The sequence below is a fragment of the Monodelphis domestica genome, chromosome 1 (genome assembly GCF_027887165.1).
Source record: "Monodelphis domestica isolate mMonDom1 chromosome 1, mMonDom1.pri, whole genome shotgun sequence".
NCBI lineage: Eukaryota > Metazoa > Chordata > Mammalia > Didelphimorphia > Didelphidae > Monodelphis > Monodelphis domestica.
The window spans coordinates 490,311,778-490,334,313 of record NC_077227.1 but is presented as its reverse complement, the minus strand read 5'-3'; the positions used below and the strand labels follow the sequence as shown (position 1 = coordinate 490,334,313).

The window sequence follows — 22,536 nt, the reverse complement described above, 5'->3', positions numbered from 1 at the left end:
ACAATAACCCTATGAGGTGGTTGCTCTTATTATCCTCATTTCATCATTGAAGAAACTGAGGCCAACAGAGGTAAAATATTTTGCTCAGGGCTACACAGCTATTAATAGTATGAGGTTCAATGTGCACATCAGTTTTCCTCACTAAAGGCCTAGCTCTCTATCATGTGCACTACCAACTGCCTCTAAGAAGGTTAAACAAAAAGTGGAGTGATTATATGGCTATGTCGAAACCCTTCAAATTGGAATGTATAAGCCGATCAAAGTGCAAGTAAATCAAGTTTAGTAGGTGAAATTTAGTTAATATGTAGTTACTTGGATAATGTTAAAGTCTTTATAAGTTTATGAAGTGAGAATTGGATTGTACATAGTGTCTGTAACATCATATCTAATAAAATTATCTTTAATACCCAGGATTTTGAACTCACTTTCATAATAAGTATTAGCTAAAGAAATTTAGATACTTGAATTTTGAATTATTTTTATGTTTTCCACTGATCTGATTTTCTGAAAGAATTACAATTCTCATTTTATAGTACTTTAAGATTTATAATTTGCTTTTCTCATAATATCCCTATGAGATGGATAAGTAATACTATTATCCACATTTTACAAAAGGAGGAAATCTAGCATGTGTCAGAAATGGAATTTGAGGGAGGCGGAGTCAAGATGGCATCATAGAGGCAGCAAAAGTTCAGACATCTGAAAACCCTTCCTTACCAGTTACAAACTAAATGTTCCTAGGGGACTGAAAATCAAACCTAACAACAAGCCAGAGCCAAGGAAACCTTCTGCTGAACTCAAATCAAAAGGTACACCCCCCAAAAGCCAGAATTTGAGAACACTTGGGTTTAAGGGGAAGGAAGAAGGAAGGTTCCAGGACCCCTCCCCCACCTAGAGTGCTAAGCCTTCAATGGCAGCAGGAACCTCTAGGTGGGCAAAGGCACTGGTCTGGAGGGATTACCTTGTGGGCAGAGCTATGCCAGGCTCAGAGTATCAAACACAGGCAAGTGGAAAGGAGCTGGAGAGGGAGCACAGAGAGGGCAGCCTAGTCACAGCGTCAGAGACCCTCCATATTGCTCCAGCCTCAGGGCACATCCAGTCCAACCCAGCTGAACTTAATCCCATCAAAAGTCTTCAGAGGTCAGGGAAGCTCAAGCTCCAGCACTCCTCCCCCACATACTGCACTGAGAGATCTCCTAACAAAGCTCCAAGAGGGGAGACTGACAGAAAATCCCCCCCCCCAAAAAAAAAGATGAGAGGAGCAAGAGCACAGACAACTGCAAGGGGGCAAGGAAGGGGTAAATATGAGCAAACAACAGAAAAAAGAAAAAGAAATTACAATTGACAGCTTCTATACAGGCAATGAACAAAGAGCAAATGGAACAGAGATGGAGGAGGGAACATCAAGTAATAAAACAGAAATCCCAGAGAATTGGATACAGGCTTTGGAAGAACTCAACATGCAATTCAAAACACAATTAAGAGAGGCTGAAGAAAATTGGGAAAAATAACTTAAAAACTAATATAAGTCATCTGGAAACAGAAAATAGTGTCCTGAAAGCCAAAATCAACCAGACTAAAAATGAGGCAAAGGAGATGAAAGATGAGGCAAAGGAGATAAGAGATGAGGTAAAGAGAATAAAAGATGACCTCCTAAGAAAATCATAACAGAAGGAGGATGACCAAAAAGCCAGGGATGAAATCCAGTCTTTAAAAATCAGATGATACAACAACTAGAATTAAGTAACCTCACAAGGCAGCAGGATACTATAAAACAAAACCAAAAGAATGAAAAATTGAGGAAAATATGAAGCATATCATTCACAAAACAGAAGATTTAGAAAATCATTCAAGGAGAGACAACTTAAGAATCATTGGTCTACCAGAAGACCATAACAAAAGGAAAAGCCTAAACATCATATGACAGGAAATTATCCCCCCAAAATCTTCCCCAACATTTTAGAATAAGAGGGAAAAGTGGAGATTGAAAGAAGCCACAGATCACCTCCTGTACACCCCCAACTGACAACACCCAGGAATGTTATGGCAAAATTCAAGAACTATCAGACCAAGGAAAAAATATTACAAGCTGCTAAGAAGAAGTCATTCAGAAACCATGGAACCACAGTGAGGATAACACAGGATCTGGCTACATCTACACTGAAGGACTGAAAGGAATGGAATATGATATTCCAGAAAGCAAGGGATCTAGGTCTACAACCAAGAATCAACTACCCAGCAAAACTGACTCTATTCTTACAGGAGAAAGTATGGTCATTCAACACAATAGAACAATTCCAAGCATTTGCAAAGAAAAGACCAGACCTGAACAGAAAATTTGATGCCCAAGTACAAAATTGAAAAGAATCATCAAAAGGTAATTAAAAAAGAGGGAAAAAAGAAAAACAAAACAAAACAAACAAACAGGAAAAATTGTTAAGAGATCCAATAAGTTAAAATGGTATACATCCCTATAAGAAAAGAGGTCACTGGTAACTCTTAAAAATTGTTATTATCACCTGGGCAGCTAGAAGAATTACACTTAGAGGGATACAGGGACAAACTATATAAGATGAAATGACAAGACATAAATATGTATATAGATATATGTATGCATAAATACATACACATGTTTGTATATATATATATGTGTGTGTGTGTATATATATATATATATATATATATATATATATATAACTAGAGCTAAAAAGAGGTTAATACTAAAAGAAATGGGAAAAGAAATAAAAGGGGGTAAAATTATATGCCATAAAGAAGCTCATTAGAGGAGGGGGAAGAACATAAATACAGTGGAAGGCTAAAGAGGTTGGAGATAGGAAATACTCAATTCTTACATGCATTGAAATTGACCCAAAGAGGGAAGAACAATCCAATCTATTGGGGCAGATAATAGATTTGCACCCTATAGTGAAGTAGAAGGGTAACAAATGGACTGGTGGGGAGGGAAGCAGTACAAGGGAGGGAGAGAGTGGAGCGTAGTTTTAGAAAGACTGCAAAGAAAATAAGCGGGGGAACAAGGAGGGAGGGGAGCAGAAAGGAAAGTAAAATAAGGGTGGGAATTAGGGGGCCTGATCAAAAACAAACATTAGTGTAGAAGGAAATAGTGAAAGAAGAAAAGGCAGGACCAGGAGTAGAAATCAACATGCTGGGAAATACACAACTGGTAATCATAACTCTGAATGTGAATGGAATGAACTTACTGATAAAACACAAGCAAATAGTAGAGTGGATTAGAATCCAAAACTCTACTATATGCTGTCTACAAGAAACACACATGAGGAGGGTAAATACTCAAAGGAACAAAGTAAGAGAATTGGGCCAAATCTATTGGGCATCAACTGATAAAAAGAAGGCAGAAGTCGTAATCATAATATCTGACAAATCCAAAGTAAAAATAAATCTAGTTAAAAGAGATAGGGAAGATAATTGCATCCTGATAAAAGGCAGTATAGACAATGAGGAAATATCAGTACTCAACATGTATACACCAAATGACATAGCATCCAAATTTCTAATGTAGAAATTAGTGGAGCTCAAGGATGAAATAGACAGAAAAACTATACTAGTGGGAGAAATGACCCTTCCTCTATGAGAACTAGATAACTCAAACCAAAAAATAAATAAGAAAGAGGTAAGAGAAGTGAATGAAATCTTAGAAAAATTAGAGTTAGTAGACATGTGGAGAAAAATATATAGAGACCAAAAGGAATATACCTCTTTTCAGCAGGACATGATACATTCACAAAAATTGACCATGTGTTAGGGCATAAAAACATTGCAAACAACTGCAAAAGAGCAGAAATAATAAATGCAAACTTCTCAGATTGCAATGCAATGAAAATAATAATCAGTAATGGTACATGGAGAGGTAAATAAAACATTAATTGGAAATTAAATGATACGATTCTCCAAAATCAATTAGTTAAAGAATAAATAATAGAAACAGTTAATAATTTCATTGAAGAAAATGACAATGGTGAGACATCCTTTCAAAACCTATGGGATGCAGCCAAAGCAGTACTCATGGGGAAATTTATATCCTTGGGTTCATATATTAACAAACTAGAGAGAGCAGAGGTCAATGAATTAAGCATGCAAATCAAAAAACTAGAAAGTGAACAAATTAAAAATCCTCAGATGAAAACTAAATTAGAGATTCTCAAAATCAAAGGAGAAATTAGTAAAATTGAAAGTCAAAGAACTTTTGATTTAACAAATAAGACTAGAAGCTGGTACTCTGAAAAAAAAACAAATAAAATAGACAAAGTACTGGTCAATCTAATTAAAAAAAAGGAAATAAGAAAATCAAATTGGCAGTATCCAAGATAAAAATGGAGACCTCAACTCTAATGAAGAAGAAATTAAGGTAATCATTAAAAAGTATTATACCCAACTATATGGCAACAAATATGGCAATCTAGGTGATATGGATGAATACTTACAAAAATTTAAATTGCCTAGACTAACAGAGGAAGAAATAGATTACCTAAAGAACCCCATATCAGAAAAAGAAATTGAACAAACCATTAAAGAATTCCCTAAGACAAAATCCCCAGGTCTAGATGGATTCACAAATTAATTCTAACAAGCATTCAAGGAACAACTAATCCCAATATTATACAAACTATTTGACAAAATAAGCAAAGAAGGAGTTCTACCAAATTCCTTTTATGACACAAATATGGTACTGATTCCAAAGCCAGGCAGGTCAAAAACAGAGAAAGAAAACAATAGACCAATCTCCTTAATGAATATAGATGCAAAAATCTTAAATAGGATACTAGCAAAAAGGCTCCAAGAAGTCATCACAAGGGTGATTCACTGTGACTAGGAAGGATTCATACCAGGACTGCAAGGAGGATTCAATATTAGGAAAACCATCCACATAATTGACCATATTAAGAAGTAAATTGAGAAAAATCACATGATTATCTCAATAGATGCAGAAAAAGCCTTTGACAAAATATAACATTCATTCCTACTGAAAACATTAGAAAGTATAGGAATAGATGAGCCTATCCTAAAAATAATAAACAATATATATCTGAAACCAACTCAAACATCATTTGCAATGGGGATAAACTAGAAGCCTTCCCAATAGGTTCAGGGGTGAAACAAGGATGCCCATAATCACCTCTATTATTTAACATTGTACTAGAAACACTAGCTGTAGTGATTAGAGAAGAAAAAGAAATTGAAGGTATTAAAATAGGCAATGAGGAGACCAAGCTATCACTCTTTGCAGATGATATGATGGTCTACTTAAAAGAGTCCTAGGGAATCAACCAAAAAGCTAGTCAAAATAATCAACAACTTTAGCAAAGTTTCAGGATACAAAATAAACCCACATAAGTCATCAGCATTTCTATATATCTGCAACACATCTCAGCAGCAAGAATTAGAAAGATAAATTCAATTTAAAATCACCCTAGACAATATAAAATACTTAGGAATTTATCTGCCAAGTCAAACACAGGAACTTTATAATCACAGCTACAAAACGCTCTCCACACAATTAAAACTATATCTAAATAATTGGAAAAGCATTGATTGATCATGGGTAAGACGAGCTAACATAATAAAAATGACAATCCTACCCAAATTAATTTTCTTATTTAGTGCCATACCCATTGAATGACCAAAAATCTTTTACTGAATTAGAAAAAAAAAAACTATAACAAAGTTCATTTGGAAGAACAAAAGATCAAGAATATTCATGACTTCCCTGGACTTGCAGTCCCAGATCTCAAACTATACTATAAAGCAGTGGTCATCAAAACAATTTGGTACTGGCTAAGAGACAGAAAGGAAGATCAGTGGAATAGACTTAGGTAAATGACCTCAGCAAGAGAGTCTATGACAAGCCCAAATATCCCAGCTTTTGGGACCAAAACCCATTATTTGATCAAAACTGCTGAGAAAATTAGAAGACAGTATGGGAGAGATTAGGTTTGGATCAACATCTCACACTCTACACCAAGATAAACTCAGAATGGGTGAATGATCTGAATATAAAGAAGTGAACTATAAGCAAATTAGGTGAATACAGAATCATATATATATATATATATATATATATATATATATATATATATATATATATCCGATGGAAGGTAAAGGAAAGACTTTAAAACCAAGCAAGAGCTAGAAAAAAATCACAAAATATAAAATGAATAATTTTTATTAGATTAAATTAAAAAGTTTTTGTACAAACAAAACTAATGCATCCAAAATTAGAAGGGAAGCAACAAATTGGGAAACAATCTTCATAACAAAAATCTTTGACGAAGGTCTAATTACTCAAATTTATAAAGAACTAAACCAATTGTACAAAAAAATCAAGCCATTCTCCAACTCATAAATGGGCAAGGGACACGAATAGGCAATTTTCAGTTAATGAAATCAAAACTATTAATAAGCACATGAAAAAAGTATCCTAAATGTCTTATAATCAGGGAAATGAAAATCAAAACAACTCTGAGGTATCACCTCACACCCATCAGATTGGCTAAGATGACAGCAATGGAAAGTAATGAATGCTGGAGGGCATTTGGCAAAGTTGGGACATTAATGTAGCTGGTGGAGTTGTGAATTGATCCAACCATTCTGGAGGGCAATTTGGAACTATGCCCAAAGAGTGCTAAAAGACTGTCTATCCTTTGATCCAGCCATAGCACTGCTGGGTTTGTACCCCAAAGAGACAATAAGGAAAAACATGTTCAAAAACATTCATTGCTGTGCTCTTTTTGGTGTCAAAAAATTAGAAAATGAGGGGATGCCCTTCAATTGAGGAATGGCTGAAAAAAATTGTGGTATATATTGGTGATGGAATGCTATAGTGGTCAAAGGAATAATAAAGTGGAGGAATTCCATGTGAACTGGAACAACCTCCAGAAATTGATGCAGAGTGAGAGGAGCAGAACCAAGAGAACAGTATACACAGAGACTATGTACACTGGAATGTACACTGGGTACACTGTGGTACAATGGAATGGACTTCTCCATTAGTAGCAATACAGTGACCCTGAACAACTTGAAGGAATCTACGAGAAAAACCACTATCCACATTGAGAGGAAAAAGTGTGGGAGTAGAAACACAGAAGAAAAACAACTACTTGAACACATGGGTTGAGGGGACATGGCTGGGGATGTAGACTCTAAATAAACATCCTAATGCAAATACCAACAACATGGAAATAGGTTCTGATTAAGGACACAAGTAATACTCAATGAAATTGTGGGTTGGCTGCAAGAGGGGTGGGTGGAGGGTAGGTAGGGAATAATGTGATTACTGAAATGATGGAATAATGTTCTAAATTGACTAAATTAATTAATTCAAATAAAAAATGAATCATTAAAATGAATATGACACTGAAAAAAAAAGAAATGGAATTTGAACCCAGGTCTGCCTGTCTCAGTAGCCTCTTCTCTTTCTACTATATAATACTGCTTTGTCAACATGTTATACATACCATTTATTAAACAATAATTCTTAAACATATATTTTGGAGACATTTTGAATTTTCCATTACATAGGAAAATGGATTAATGCTATTTTCCAAATGACATGACTTCATCATGAATTATGGGTGAATGACTACTTTCAAGTCACTTTTAAAAATTGCTTTTATTGTCACTAGTTCTATTCCTATTTATATTCTTTTGATGTAGATCAGGAATGTGTAATTTAAATTTATGAAGGAAATAAATGTTAATCATTTCACTGATCTGTTCTTTCTATTCTGAGGTGACCCACCCCAGACAAGTACAGGGACAATGATGCTTTTTCTTTCTGACAAGAATGACAACACACCTACTCCTATCACCCATTCCATGAAAGTCTGTAATACAGAGGAAAAAATACCTATTCTTGTGAAAGCTGTGGATAAAGACTTAGATCCATTCTTAGGTCCTTTTACATTTGAATTAGATGATCCCTGTGGAAATATAAAAAATACTTGGAAACTAGGACAAAAATTTGGTAAGTTTTCCTCCTTTGTGCTTTGTATAAATGAGCTACATATAATATGATACTTTGTATAGAATAGATACTTAAAAAACAACTTGCATATGTGCTTTTAGTTGATCTAGTATTAAATATAATGTAATATTAATACATATAAGTTTTATAATTTTAAAATTTATAATTTTCTGATCAAAGTGGGGTCTTTTCTTCTCTGTAGATTATTATGTGGAACTTCTAATGTCAAAAAGTCTTCAAAATGGCAATTATAGATTGCCCTTAATTATCTGGAATAAGCAGGGATTTTTAAAAAAGCAGATCCTGTATATAAGGCTGCATTCCTGTTCTCATGGAAGTGCCCATGCAGAGCCTACAAAGGACTCTCAAGGAGTTGGTGGGAATACTGTTCTCCTAATATGTGTGTCTTTCATATCATTTTCAGGTCAGTATTCAGCTGCTAACATTCTCAGGCTATGTTCTGTCTCTCAGTAATATCCTAAAACTTGGGACACTAAATCAAAGGATCTCAGAGTTATATTCAAAATTAATAATGGGAGTACTTTTTTCTTTAAGAAATTTTTGGGCATATCACTCTAAGGCTTAGCCTGGGCTGAACTACTATTGCCTACTGCTTCTGTCTGGCTAAGGACAACATTTCTATTCAATGAATCATTGTTTAAAGTCATGGACCAGGAAATAAGAAGGTATAGAGTGAGGGGTGGGAGTGTATGTTATCCTGGGCTGCTACAAGGATTATTATGAAACAGTGATTAGATGCTTTGGCATTGAAATAGGTGGGGAAAATCCTATAATGGGATCTAGGTTAAAGGCAAACTTGATCATCCCACTTCTTTAGAAAAAAATACATTTTTTTTTTGCATTCATATTGCTGTGTTTGCCCCTTATTCTTCCTCCTCCCTCTTGGAGTGCCATCCCATGTAAGGATACACTCAGTAGTTTATTTTTGAGGATGATTAAAAACAATGAGTTTGATGACTGCTAAATGCTTAATATGTGTTTATGGAACTGACAAAATGAATTTGAATTTCATCCATCATAGGAACCCTGATTTTCCTTCTTTGGTATTCTTTTGGATTTGCACAAAAGAGGCCAGTAGTATCCTTTGTTCCTGAACAGGGCATTCAGACCTTAATCAAGTATAATGAAGAAAGTGAAAACTTTTTAACAACGGTAATAAAATGTATTTTAATGTTTTTATTTCAGGCATCAATTTGATAATGCTTATGGGATACCATAGGTGCTCTCTGGGTTACTCACTTGTTGCTCACCCTCCCTCTCATCATCTATTATCTGTTATCTTCCCTCTTTCACTCAGCTATTAAATAGGTCTTTTAACATGCAGGTCATACCATATCATCTGCCCTAAACAATAAACTCCACTGGGTCCCTATCACTTCTAGGAGTAAAATAAAACAAAAATTTCACATTCAAGGCCCTTCACAATCTGTCCTCGACTCCTACTTTTCCAGTCTTCTTACAACCCACTCTCCTCCACAAACTCTGTGATCAAGTACCATTGTCCTCCTTGTTGTTCCTTGAACAATATATTTCATCTACTGACTTGGAAAATTTTTACTGGCAATCTCCTATGCCTCAAATTCTCTCTTTTCATCTCTACCTCAAGGCTAAGCTTGTTCCTTTCAAGACATAACTCCAACTCCAACCCCAACTTCTATAAGAACATTTTTTCGTATCTTTCTTAATTATAATGTTCTCTTTCTTATTTTTTCCCTGAAATTATTCTTTCTATAATTGTTTGCATGCTATCCTTCCATTGGATTGCTAACTTTTTTTAGCAAAGAGATTGTTTTGCCTTTCCTTTTATTCCTAGGATGTAGCACAGTGCCTGGCACATAGTTAGGTATTAAATAAATGTTTATTGACTGACAGACAAATTTTAAGCAGAAAATCAAGAAAATATTTTCCCTAAGAGGTTCCTTAAGAACATGAACATTTAAAAAATATTACTAGACCTTATTATTGTATCTTATACATAGTAAGCTCCTAATAAATTCTTGTAGTATTAAATTTCCTGGATTATTCTATACCTCACCTATTTTTATTTTAAACATTTTGTAAAAAAAAATGGCTACCAAAAGATACTTGTCAAAGTGGAAGGGTTTATCACCAACCTTTTCTAGGAATTGCTACAGTGAAGGAGAAATCTAGGCCAGACTATAATTCAGGGAGAAAATCAAGATTATGGACCCCAGCCAAAGACATGTGATATTTGTGTGTTATAATCCAACATGCTTGGAAACCACTAATACCATTACTCACATGCTATCCCTAAATATCCTCTGGCAGCAACACCCAATCACCTGTGCCCTAGGAGTTCCCACTCTACCTTAACAGGACCTACCTATAAATTCTCCAAGCCATGATCAGGAGGATGCAAGGCCGATGGTGGGAAAAAAAGGCAGAAGAAATCCAGCGTTTTGCTGATACGAAAAACTACAAACAATTTTTCAGTGCCCTCAAGACTGTCTATGGGCCATTAAAATCCGCCACCACTCCCTTGCTATCCTCTGACGGTGACACTCTCATAAAAGATAAAAAAGGCATCAGCAACAGGTGGAAAGAACACTTCAGTCAGCTTCTCAACCGACCCTCTTCAGCTGACCAAAGCTCCCTTGACCAGATCCCCCAAAACCGCACCATTGAACAACTCGATGTCCCTCCTTCAGTAGAGGAAGTCCAAAAAGCCATTAAATAAATGAGTGCAGGCAAGGCATCCTGTAAAGATGGGATCCCAACTGAGGTGTACAAGGCCTTAAATGGAAAGGCGCTCCAGGCATTCCACATAGTGCTGACCAGCATATGGGAAGAGGAAGACATGCCCCCAGAACTCAGAGATGCCTCCATCGTAGCCCTATACACTAACAAAGGCTCATGAGCAGCCTGTGACAACTAAAGAGGCATCTCACTACTCTCCACTGCTGGAAAGATCCTCGTCCGTGTTATACTCCAAAGACTCCTGTCATCTGTTTCAGAGCAGAACCTGCCTGAAGCACAATGTGGCTTCTGACCAGATCGCAGCACCATTGACATGGTCTTCACGGTGAGGCAAATGCAGGAAAAATGCCTTGAGCAGAACCCGAGTCTCTACATTGTCTTCATAGACCTGACAAAGGCGTTCAACACAGTGAACAGGGACGCATTGTGGGTGATCCTCAGCAAGCTCGGTTGCCAGCAAAATTTGTCAAACTGATCCAGCTCCTTCATGTCGACATGACAGGGGAAGTCCTATCTGGTGGAGAGACTTCCAACCGCTTCAACATCTCCAATGGTGTGAAACAAGGCTGTGTCCTCGCTCCGGTGCTATTCAACCTATTTTTCACCCAAGTGTTACGACATGCTGTGATGGATCTAGACCTGGGCGTCTATATCAAATACCAACTAGATGGCTCACTATATGACCTTCGCCATCTGACTGCAAAGACAAAGACAACAGAGAGACTCATCCTGGAAGCTCTCTTTGCAGATGACTGTGCTCTCATGGCCCACCAAGAAAATCATCTTCAAACCATTGTGGACAGGTTCTTTACCGCAACAAAACTGTTTGGTCTGACTATTAGCCTCAGCAAAACAGAGGTGCTGTTCCAACCTGCATCAGGGAGGCCAACTAACCAGGCATGCATTACAATGGATGGCATGCAGCTTTCTAACGTCAACACTTTCAAGTACCTGGGCAGCACCATCGCCAACAACAGGTCCCTAGACCATGAGATCAATGCCAGGATCCAAAAGACCAGCCAGACACTCGGGCAGCTGTGCTCCAAAGTCCTCCAACATAGTGGTGTAAGCACTGTGACGAAGCTCAAAGTGTATAACGCAGTGGTCCTCAGCTTGCTCCTATATGGTTGCAAGACATGGACACTGTACTGAAAGCAAATGAAACAGCTGGAGCAATTCCACCAACACTCTCTCCGGTCAATCATGAGGATCCTATGGCAGGACCGAATCACCAACCAGAAAGTCCTCAACAGACCCAACTCCACCAGCATTGAAGTAATGGTCCTCAAAACCAGCTACGATGGTCTGGACACATCATCCACCTGGACGCACTGCGAATACCAAGACACGTATTCTATGGTGAACTGTCAGCTGGACTCAGGAAACAAGGCAGACCAAAGAAAAGTTTCAAGGATCAGCTAAAGTCCAACTTGAAGTGGGCTGGCATTATACCAAAGCAATTAGAACTTGCTGCCTCTGACAGAAGCAGCTGGCGTACCCACATTAACCATGTCGCCACCACCTTTGAAGATGAGCGACGGTGACATCTTGCCGCTGCACATGAATGCCACACCAGGCCACAACTGCACCTTCCATAACAACTGGTCTTCCATGCCACATGTGCCACAAACTTTGTGCCTCAGCCTTTGGACTCCAAAGCTATATGAGGGTACACTGTAGTTGAAAATGCACAAAAACAATTATCATTCTCAGACACCGAGAGACTACTACTATATATATATATATATATATATATATATATATATATATATATATATATATATACACACACACACACACACATATATATATATATATATATATATATATATTTCAGCATTCTGTTTAATAACATTGGCATTGGCATTCCTTCCACTGATACAGGTACAAACTCCTCCATACCTTATTAAATAATTTTTATGACTTACTATAACCAAAATAAATCTTTATTTGGTGCCCTGTTATTAGGCAATGAACAACTTCAAACTTATCAAGGCTATTTTTAAAATCAAGAATCATATAGTCTGCCATTTTGCAGGCACTTAGAACTATCCCTTCCAGTTTAATAGAATCTATAGAAACAACTTTTGAGAACAAGGTGTTACCTTCATTCCACAATGATCAGTCAGTCAATAAGTATCAGAACAAGATGTCTGTGATGGAAATTAAATGATATCTAAGAGTAAAACAATAAATAAAACTATGAGTTATTTTTAATGAAGCTAAATACTTAATAAATCTAAGAAAATGTTGTTGATTCTTCCATATTTAGACAAAATGTTGGTGAAGCATGTTTACAATACCATTAGTCAGCTTACATGAGATCATTTATGATGAAGCACATACAAAGTTAAATAGACATTAATAGATGTTGTTCTCAACTTCCATAAGAAGTTTTCATTCTTTCAAAGATTTGGTAAATTTCTTCTTAATTAGAATCCCTACACAGATCTAATCAGCCATCATCATTAGAATAAAAAAAATGCTAACTGATTGTCTTTCTAAAATCACTCAAGACATATTTATTACATAGTTACTATGTACAATATACTACAGTAATTACTCTAGATACAAAGAAAAAAAAGGAAACAATCCCTGAAGAAAAGGAAACAGGGAAAGACCTACATATATTTTTATGTAGTCGAAAAGAATTTTGTGAGGAAAAATATAAAATGATAAAGATTAAAAAGACAAATATACAGAGAGATTTTCATTGGCCAAGAGAGGGAAACTCCCTTCTCAGAGCCTGGAACATCTATGAGGCATTGGAGAACAAGATAGAGTTTTCACATGTAGAGAAAGAAGAGAGGGAAGTTAAATCTGTTAATTAAAACATATTTTTATAGTAAAACTGGGGTTTTAAGGAATTATATTTTTATGTGATGTATAGATACTAATTTTTTGGTCCAGGACACAGAGTTGGGATTTTTTTACCTTCTGGCTATTCCCCTTTCATTTTTTCCACCATTAATTTCATCAGATTGGTTTATGTTTTCTTCCACTCTCACCACATTTAAGACTAAGGGAAATATTCCTCAACCAGTACAATTTAACATCTGGCTTTTTCACAGGTCATCAATTACTAATATCCTGTCATAAGACCTTCTACAGGTCATAAGATCCTGTCATCAAGGTCTTAGGCCTTCTGCAGGCCATTTGGCCATCTTGGCAGGGATGTGTCAACAACTATGAGATTCAGGAGCACTGTGGTGGGAGACCTTAGGAAGTTTGGGATTTAAAGCAAAGATCACTTAGGATTGGTGATAATAACTTAGAGGCTGAGGAGAATTGTTAAGGCATCATATTTAGGAGTAAGTGGATCAGTGCTAATCCAGAAACACAAGTTAAGACAATTTCTTATGACAGGCCTAACTAACCTAAGAGATCAAAAAACATTTAGTATAATCATTGATACATAAAAAGTATCACCAATATGTGACAGATTAATTAATTATAACCTACATCCTAACCATACTCCTATAGCATTAACCAATGCAACTATCTCAAAGTTCATTATGTTCTGTTTAACTCACTATTAAACACACTGATACTCATTAAATCACAATTGAGTAAGTAAATATTGATTACATTGAATAAAGCTTCAAAATTATTTTCATACCAGTCCCTGCCTGAGATTGCTGTGGTGTAGTCCCTCACATGTAAAGACAAGATAAGAATAGTTCTAATTTAAAGTTCCAGCATGGTTATTTGTAAGTATTTGGAGAGCAGCAAATTTACTCTAGACTCAAGGATCAGCATTCCCTTTAACGTATGAATGCCAACACTGGAGCTAAGTAATGCTTCTAGGAATCTGACAGTCCTAAGGCATAGGTTATAGAAAAAGGAAATAAATCAAAGAGGAAAAAGAACATGATAGAGAAGGAAAGGAAATAAGTTATGAGACATGAGAGGATGATGGGGAATAACATGATAGGGAACAGTAGAGAGAGAGATACCAGCAGAAGTCAAGAAAATCTTTCGAATACATAGAATTTAAGGGTTATAATGAATATACAATGCAGACATAGAGAATCAAAGTACTAGGGCTTTCAATTAGAATTCTAGTACCTAGAAAAATTTGGAGAGTGAGAGTACAGAGTGGAATACAATGACCACATGATACCCTAACTCCAGAATGTGACCATTATGATTTTGATTTGGACCCTGAGGTGATTCATGATCAGTCTGCCTTAGTTTGGTGCTAGAGTAATGGTGATAGCAGAGATGGAGGCTTGGTGGGAAAGGCATAGAAATGGCGGATCCTCAGTAGGTAGTGTCCCATCATAAAGAAAGTGTCTCATGATCTTATATTGCCCCTCAACTTCTGCCAGATATGCCACTGGTAATCCTACCCTTTTATTTTACTGATGAAGAAACAAAGCTTCAGAAAGAAGTGACTTGCTCCAAGTCATAGAGATTTAGTAGCAGAACTGAGATGGGAAATTAAATCTTTTGATACCTAGTTCATCGTTCTGTCATACATATCACAAATCTCTTCACTGAATCCTATTTACTTCTGCTCTTAATCAATTACTTCTAAATCTCTGGTAGGGAAGAGTTTTAGCAGTTAAATTTCTATGTGGTGGGGCACCTGGGTAGCTCAGTGGATTGAGAGCCAGGCCTAGAGATTGGAGGTCCTAGATTCTGGCCTCAGATACTTCCCAGCTCTGACCTTGGGCAACTCACAACCCCCATTGCCTAGCCCTTAGCACTCTTCTGCCTTGGAACTAATACACAGCATTTATTCCAAGACAGAAGGTAATGGTTTAAAAAAAAGTTCTATGGGGTCTCACCCCTTCTAATTTGTCTGCTCCACAATTTCTTTCTTTCTTATTTATTTGATTATTTATTAATGGTCTCTTATGCTGATAGTGCTACATGGACTTTGATCAAAGGAAACTTAAAAGTCTTGGAAGGTGTTAAGTTTAATAATAAACAACATTGAATGATAAATTCTTTAGGAAGGTGCAAAGTAAAGTCTCATATGAGCTCCCAAGGAGGAAATTACTATCAATTCAGAATCAGAGAACTTTTAAGAACTTTTTTAGTCAGACGATAAAGGTTAGAGGAAGAAGGGAAGGAATTTGTTCCTAGTAAAGGAAACACCATGAGATACTGAGTAAAAAGAACAGCAGATTTCCAGATAGTTTGGATCATGTTCTATTCATATAGCATGGGAGACACTATGAATCAGTCTTTACAAGCTGCATTTGATGAGTATTTCCAGTTCTGTGGGGAATGGTGCTAAGAGCATGTAATTTGTGGCTGGGTATGATTCTCTACTTGTATGTTTGCATGATGGCTCTGTGGCAGAAATGGTAGATATAACCAGAGACTATCTTGATTTAGTGTCTCTCATTGATGTTTTTATAACTTGGACTTCTTTATGTTGTAGGACCCTCCAACTAAAAAACCCAGCTTTTTATTGGAAACATTTGAAATGAAAATAGAAACCATACTAACACAAGTAAGGTGTTTTATTTGTTTGATTGTTTTTAATTTCTTTTCAAGTTTTATCTTTTATTTGTTTGATTGTTTTTAATTTCTTTTCAAGTTTTATCTTTTATCTTTACAACCATTTCTCAGTATCCCCTTTCCTATTAGAATTCTTCTTTATAAGATAAAATTAAGCAATACAAGCTGACGTAGTCCTATCTAACAGTATTTTATAAAACTGTTCCCATAGCACCTCTCTACTAAGATCATTATCTATTCTTTGGACCTAAGATAGGTTGTTTGGCTCAATCTAAATTTTAGTGACAAATCATTTTTTATAATTTATTTTACCTTTCTTTTTTAACATTTATTTTAAAATTTTGACTTCCAAATTCTTTCTCTTCCTGTAACATTTCTCCCACTGAGACCCCTTCTCCCATTGAGAAGGCAAGTAAAAAGTCACATATTCAATATTAGCTATGTTGCAAAAAATTCAAGACAGAAAGAAAATAAAAAAAAATACAACTTTACTCAGATTTTGGATAGTAGATTTTGTCATATTAGTGAGCCATTTTTTCAGTTGTGTCTGACTTGAGTTTTTCTTATGAAAAATACTGAAGTGGTTTGCCATTTCTTTTTCAAGCTCATTTTATTGATGAGGAAATGGAGGCAAACAGAGTTAAGTGACTTGCTCAGGTTCACACAACTGATAAGTGGCTGAAAAAGATAAACCTCTCTTACTCTAGGCCTGACACTCTTTTCACTATGCCACCTAACCCCCCTTATTTTATCATGAGTCCTTTGGTGTTTTTGTGGATCAATGTATTATTTGGAATAGATATCTTTTAATGTTGATTTTCCTTACAATGATTCTTCTGGTACTTCGACTTGCATTTTGCATCAGTTCATATAGTTTTCTAAGGTCTTTCTGAAACTATTTTTCTCCTTATTTCTTAGAGAACAATAGTATTCTATTACAATCATATGTAACAATTTGTTCAGCCATTCTACCATTGATGGACATCCCCACAATTTCTAATTCTTTGCCACTACAAAGAGCTCCTATAAATATTTTTGTATATAAGTCTTCTCCTTTTAAAAAATTTTCTTTTTTAGGAAGTAGACCTAATACTCGTATTTCTGGGTAAAAGGATATGTACAATTTTATAACCCTTTGAAAATAGTTCAAAATTGTTCTCCATAATGCTTGGACCAGTTATGATTCCACCATTAGTGTATCTATTTTTCCACAGCCTCTACATCATTTGTTATTTTCCTTTCATTTTTGTTAGCCAATCTGATATATGTGAGTTGGTACCTCAAAGTTGTTTTAATTTTCATTCTCTTTTTAGTACCAAATTGGAGAATTATTTCTTATGCCTATTGAAAGCTTTGATTTCTTCTTGTGAGACTTACCTGTTCATATCCTTGAAGCATTTATCATATGAGAAATTCTATATATTTGTTCCAATTCCCTACATATTTAAGAACAATACCTTTATTAAAGAAATGTGAAGGGAACAGAGCTAAGATGGCAGCAATTTAACAATGAAAGTTGAAACTGCTCTGAAAATCCATACAAATCAATGTTTAAAAAAGCACCTCAAAATGACAAGAGTCAAAAAACAACAGGAAAATGGAGTGAGGGGGCTCTCCTGATGAACACAACTTTAAAGATAGGCATAGAGAGTAAATTTTTATTGGATAAGGGGGAACTTAAAGCAAAACTGCCCACAGAAGGGTGATGGCTGATACCCTACCCCCTCCACTTACTGCTCCATGTTCCAAATCTGGGCATAGACCAACTTCAGGATCCTAGAGCCCTGACTACAGTGACAACAGAGTTCTTCAAACCCCAAACCCACTCCTTGAAATACAAAGTCCTGGCACCAACTCACAGTGAGGCCTGGAAATCTATAGAATTTGGTCCTTTCAAACCTGATCTTAGTCCCAGGGAAAAGTAAGTCAGAGTGCTGAGTCCTAAAAGCCATCAGCAGAGGAGGCAGAATCATCAGTTTTCATAACTTCCAGTTTACAAGCAAAAAATGCTGGGAAAATGAGCAAACAACAAAAGAAGCATCTGACCCTAGAAATTTATATGGAGACAAGGAATAAAGCACAAAGTTAATAGGGGACTGTGAGATCAAAGAAACCACATGAAAAACCTCAAAGAAAAATCAGAATTGGTCTCAGGTCTTGGAAGGACTCAAAAAGGAATTCAAAAATCAAATATGATAGGCTAAAGGAAAATGGAGGGGAAATGAAAGTATTACAAAAAGAAAATAGCTTAAGAAGCAAAATTGGTCAACTAGAAAAAGTGGCACAAAAATCCAGTGAAAAAAAAAGAGGTTCATGAAAGTAGAATGGAATAAGTGGAAGGGAAGTAGTCTGAGCTCATGAAAGAAATTAATTCTTCCTTAAAAATTAATTAGTTAACTAATTTAGACTACATTTCCATGGTTCTAAGATTCATGTTCTTTTTTTCCCTACTTTCCACCCCCTCTAATGGCCAACAAGCAATTCCACTGGATTTTACATGTGCCATTGATCAGGACCTATTTCCATATTATTAATATTTATACATGGGCCATCATTTAGAGTCTACATCCCCAATCATATCCCCATCAAATCATGTGATAAAGCAGTTGTTTTTCTTCTGTGTTTCTACTCCCACAGTTGTTTTTCTGGATGTGGATAGTGTTCTTTCTCATAAATCCCTCAAAATTGTCCTGGATCATTACATTGCTGCTAGTAGAGAAGTCCATTACATTTGATTGTGGGATTGTTAAGGGTAAAATTTAGGGTTAAAACTGAATATAATTTTTAGTTGGTTGCCAGAGATTTAAATTCTAAATCCCAATGAAATACTCAAGTCAGAATGGAATTGTATGGTGGTTTATTTACAATAGAAGGAAGAAATTAAGAATGAGAGAGAAAGAGGGAAAAGGGGGGAGGATAGCTGCCCTGGTCTGGTCTGTACCCAGCAGGAGTTCAGAGGCCTCAGCTAAGGGGCCTTCTCAGAAGATTAAATCTAGCTCAGCTTCCAGCCACGAGGCCTTCTCCAAGATGAGGGGTATCCTTGGAGGCTGGTGCCTCCAGAAAGGTCAAGGGAAGGGGAGTCAGTCTTAACACTCACCACATGATTGTCTCAGGGAAGCAGTCTGAGGTCTCATGCTCCAGATCCTCCAAGTCAAGTTCCACTGCAAAAACCTCTCATAGGAAGTAATGCAAAATATAAAAGCAGTTCTTTACATCACTTCCTGTGTCTTACATGTACCAATGGAGGCTTAAACTTGGCTTTGGACAGCCCAGGAGTTCAGTCAGTTGTTTCTGATTTGTCACTTGCTATAACACATGGGTCATAGACCTTCCTCCCCCACACTTAATCCTTAAGTGGGGGTATATACATTCCTGGTTGTTAGAATTCTAAAGACTAAGCTAGGTGGAGTAAATCTAAAATTCACAACACAGTGCATCCATCTCTAGGTATAATGGCCTGGTTTTGTTCCTTTCACTCTTCATCACTTCCTGGGGTTCATTCCAGTTCACATGGAATTTGTCCTGTTCATTATTCCTTTCAGCACAATAGTATTTCATCACCAACAGATACCACACTTTGTTCAGCCATTCCCCAATCAAAGGGCATCCCTTCATTTTCCAATTTATTGCCACCACAAAGAGCATAGCTATAAATATTTTTGTACAAATCTTTTTCCTATTATCTCTTTGGGGTACAAACCCAGCAGTGGGTTAGCTTCATAAGAGGGCAGGTAGTCTTTGAAAGCCCTTTGAGCATATTCCAAATTGCCTTCCAGATTGGTTAGATCAATTCACAACTCCACCAGCAGTGCATTAGTGTCCCAATTTTGCCACATCCCCTCCAACATTTTTTACTTTCTCTTGCTCTCATGTTAGCCAATCTGCTAGGTGTGAGGTGGTACCTCAAAGTTGTTTTGATTTGCATTTCTCTAATTATAAGATATTTAGAACACCTTTTTCATGTGCTTATTGATCATTTTGATTTATTTACCTGAAAATTGCCTGTTCATGTCCCTTGCCCATTTATCAATTGGAGAATGGCTTAATTTTTCTGTACAATTAATTTAGCTCCTTATAAATTTGAGTAATTAGACATTTGTCAGAGATTTTTGTTATAGAGATTTTTCCCAATTTGTTGCTTCCCTTCTAATTTTGGTGGCATTGATTTTTGTTTATACAAAACCTTTTTAATTTAATGTAATCAAAATTATTTATTTTACATTTTGTAATATTCTATATATTTTAATTGATCTTAAATTCCTTCCTTTCCCATTGATCTGACAGGTATACTATTCTATGTTCACCTAATTTACTTATAATTTCCCTTTTTACATTTAAATAATTTACCCATTCTGAATTTATCTTGATATAGTGTATAAGATGTTGATCTAGACCTAATCTCTCCCATACAGTTTTCCAATTTTCCCAGCAGTTTTTGTCAAATAGTGGGTTTTTGTCCCAACAGTTAGGCTCTTTGGGTTTGTTATACACTGTCTTGCTGAGGTCATTTACCCCAAGTCTATTCCATTGATCCTCCCTTCTGTCTCTTAATCAGTTCCATATTGTTTTGATGATCACTGTTTTATAATACAGTTTAAAGCCTAGTACAGCTAGGCCCCCATCTTTCACATTTTTCCCCATTATTTCCCTTGATATTCTTGATCATTTGTTCTTCCAAATAAAAGTTGTTATAATTTTTTCTAATTCTACAAAAAAAGTTTCTTGGTAGTTTGATAGGTATGGCATTGAATAAGTAAATTTATTTGGGTAGGATTGTCATTTTTATTATGTTTGCTCATCCTACCCATGAGCAATTAATGTTTTTCCAGTTATTTAGATTTAATTTTAATTGTATGGAAAGTGTTTTGTAGTTGTGTTCATATAATTCCTGTGTCTTAGCAGATAAATTCCTAAATACTTTATATTATCTAGGGTGATTTTAAATGGAATTTCTCTTTCTAACTCTTGATGCTGAGTTGTATTGGAAATTTATAAAAATGCTGATGATTTATATGGGTTTATTTCTCTAATAAGGAGGTATTTAGAATACTTTTTCATGTGATTATTGATAATTTTTATTTCTTCATCTAAAAGCTGTATTCATAACCCTTGACTTTTTTTTTGTATCCTGCAACTTTGCTAAAGTTGTTGATATTTCCAATAGCTTTTTAGTTGTTTCTCTAGGATTCTTTAATTAGACCATCATATCATCTGTGAAGAATGATAGGTTAGTCTCCTCGTTGCCTACTTTAATCCCTTCAATTTCTTTTTCTTTTTTAATTGCTATCTCTAGCATTTCTAGTACAATGTTAAATAATAAAGGTGATAATAGGCATTCTTGATTCATTCCTGATCTTAATGGGAATGCTTCTAACCTATCCCTATTATAGATCATGGTTGCTGATAGTTTTAAATATATACCATTTATTATTTTGAGGAAAGGCCCATTTATTACTATACTTTCTAGTGTTTTCAATAGGAATGGGGTGTGTATTTTATCGAGGGCTTTTTCTAAATCTATTGAGATAATTATGTGATTTCTGTTGGTTTGGTTATTATTTGGTCAATTATATGGATGGTTTTCCTAATATTAAACCATCATTGCATCCCTGGTATAAATCCCACCTGTTCATTCTGTTTAATCCTTGCTACAACTTGCTGTAGTCTTTTTGCTAGTATTGTATTTAAGATTTTTGAGTCTATGTTCATTAAGGAGATTGGTCTGTAGTTTTTTCTGTTTTTCATCTGCCTGACTTTGGAATCAGTACCCTATTTGTATCATTTTTTTTTCAGATAGTTTGTATAATATTGGGATTAGTTGTTCTTTAAATGTTTGCTAGAATTCACTTGCAAATTCACCTGGCACTGGTAATTTTTCTTAAGGACTGGCTTGGTGGCTTGTTCAATTTCTTCTTCTGAGATAGCATTGTTTAAATATTCTATTTCCTCTTTTGCTAATCTAGACAGTTTATATTTTTGCAAATATTCACCTATTTCACCTAAATTGTCATATTTATTGCCATATAATTGAGCTATATGTATTTTATACAAGTGTTTTTTTCCTTTTTATCTCTTTGGAGTATAAACCCAGCAATGGTATGGCTGGATCAAAGGGCTGACAGTCTTTTAAAGCCCTTTGCACATAATTCTAAATTGCTCTCCAGAATGGTTGGACAAATTCATAACTCCACCAACATCATATTAGTATCCCAATTTTACCACATTCTCTCCAATATTTATCACTTTCCTTTGCTGTCATATTGGCCAATCTGCTAGGTGTGAGGTGTTATCTCAGAGTTATTTTGATTTGCATTTCTCTAATC

The 22,536-nt window shown here is 35.7% G+C and overlaps 1 protein-coding gene across 1 annotated transcript in view; it reads left to right on the top strand.

Annotated features, from left to right (window-relative positions):
* CDH26 (cadherin 26) overlaps positions 1 to 22,536 on the top strand; it is a 179,859-nt gene that overhangs the window by 2,702 nt on the left and 154,621 nt on the right. The gene's annotated exons all lie outside the window — the stretch shown is intronic.